Genomic DNA, 1,921 nt, shown 5'->3' with positions numbered 1-1,921 from the left:
CAATAAAAATCTGTCGGTGCGTTCAGAGATTAGCCAACAACTCCTCGACCTCAAAGAAACAGAGATAGGATTCTTGGTGTTCCTTCGTTTGTCTCTCAGATTTCTATAGATTGCATAAATTACTCGAATAGATCACCTTCTGTCAGTGTTCGAATTTTGGTTAATTGATTTAGTGAGGTAAGATGTTTAATGGAATAAAAGGACTTGCTTGGACCTCAGGACTTGGTCCAAAGAACAAAAACTAGGTAAAAATCCTTGTAGCTCATACTAGACAGCTAAAGTTTGCTGTAACGTCCTTCAATACTTTATCCACCAAATTTCAGACAGGAATGAATTTTCGTGGAAATATTATCGCCAATAAAATATTCTATACTAAAACGAATGATGTAAAAAGAACAAATGAAGAAAGATAAAAAGAATTAATCTCCCGTAACTAAAATGATCTTTCATACAATACATTTAAAAGACCCGTAAACACAAATTAGCAGTTCATACCTTATGAGACAAAGTGAATCCTCCATTATGAAGTAGACTAATTATTTCTGAAAATTTTTCTTAATAATTATCAAGAAAAGTTTTCAGAAATTTGCATAACTCAACGACTGTTCATCAATTCCTATCATTTAATTAAACTATTACCATTATTCATTCAGCCGTACTTTATTCTAAAGCGTCAATAACTTATATACTGTACATACTTCGCATATACAAGACAAAAGTTTCTAAATTCGGCTTTGTGCGTCCAGTAGCCCTGTGAAAATAATGAACTTTAACAAAATTACTCAAATAATCTGCTACAACTACAACTTCGTCATTAATCAATAACATCACATCTAAGACAAAAATTCTTGTATATACAAGGAACCCTTCAACTTGACATCATTATGACAAATATAAAAACAAACAATATAATAATTCATGTAAGTAATCGCACATCAGCACAGCACACATACACACGTAACCAGCATGAACTTTGTTGGGAAAGACCTTAAGAATATCATAATACATTCTGTACTCAGAACCATACCTGCCAAAGAAACCCGGTACTATCCCCTATTAGTTCACTACAATCTCTCTCTCTCTCTCTCTCTCTCTCTCTCTCTCTCTCTCTCTCTCTCTTCTCTCTCTCTCTCTCTCTCTCTCTCCAATGTGTGTTCTTCTTTTCTGTTGCTCCGGCATCGTTTGGAGTCGTTGAAGATAGCTGACAGGGGCAGTTGGATGAGGGCTGGGGGGTAGGAGAAGGCTGAAACTGAGGATGACCAGGGGAGGGTTACAGGTGAGGGAAGGGGGAGGGCTTAGGCGTGCTCGTTTTTGGTCGCCAAAGTGAGGCTCCACCCACCACACCGCCACGGTCGCCACCTCTCGGCCCCTGGCGAGAGAGTAGAAGTACAGAAGGTAGGGCAGGCGCGAGACTATATTCAGTTGGTCACAAGGAACCAAGCCGCATCGACAAGGCAGAAGTCGTCTGTCCACTACTGCTGCTGCTGCTGCTGATCTTCCTCATTCTGCCTCTCTGCTCCTTTATTGAGTCAAGTCATAAGTTATAACTTCTGCTAAATACTTGATTCTATATCCAAGGAGTAGCACGCGACCAGAGTGACCGAAGGCTACCATAAGGCTAAACAAGGTAAGTTTTGGATCTACCTACTTGGAATTATTTTGTGATAAATCATGATTATTGCTTAACATGTAAGCCCTCTTTAACTCTCTCAACGCGATTATTCAAATGTTATTCAAGCTGAAATTTACTAATCAACTTTTAAAATAACACTATACGGAATAAACCTTTTTTTCAATAGGGCCAAACCATAAAAAACACATAACAACATTTACCTCATTTAGCATAATGTCAGTACAAGTACAAAAAAAGTATGTATTTATATTTCCAATGAATAACAGAATTACAAGAGCCATTACCTTT

General features: G+C 37.8%; 2 protein-coding genes across 3 annotated transcripts in view; one reads left to right on the top strand and one right to left on the bottom strand.

The window, feature by feature from the left end:
- Nucleotides 1-1,921, bottom strand: part of LOC137618201 (DNA oxidative demethylase ALKBH2-like) — a 208,921-nt gene that overhangs the window by 181,051 nt on the left and 25,949 nt on the right. The gene's annotated exons all lie outside the window — the stretch shown is intronic.
- The window catches only part of LOC137618199 (enolase-phosphatase E1-like), a 38,853-nt gene continuing 38,316 nt past the window's right edge, over nucleotides 1,385-1,921 (top strand). The window contains exon 1 of one of the 2 annotated variants that reach the window (XM_068348291.1): nucleotides 1,385-1,627. The gene's annotated coding sequence lies outside the window, so the exon portion shown is untranslated. The remainder of the gene's footprint in view (nucleotides 1,628-1,921) is intronic. The other variant, XM_068348292.1, reaches the window with a different exon arrangement.

Source organism: Palaemon carinicauda, chromosome 24 (genome assembly GCF_036898095.1).
Source record: "Palaemon carinicauda isolate YSFRI2023 chromosome 24, ASM3689809v2, whole genome shotgun sequence".
Classification (NCBI taxonomy): domain Eukaryota; kingdom Metazoa; phylum Arthropoda; class Malacostraca; order Decapoda; family Palaemonidae; genus Palaemon; species Palaemon carinicauda.
Note: the sequence above shows the minus strand (reverse complement) of the source record. Positions and strands in the feature narration are given on the sequence as shown.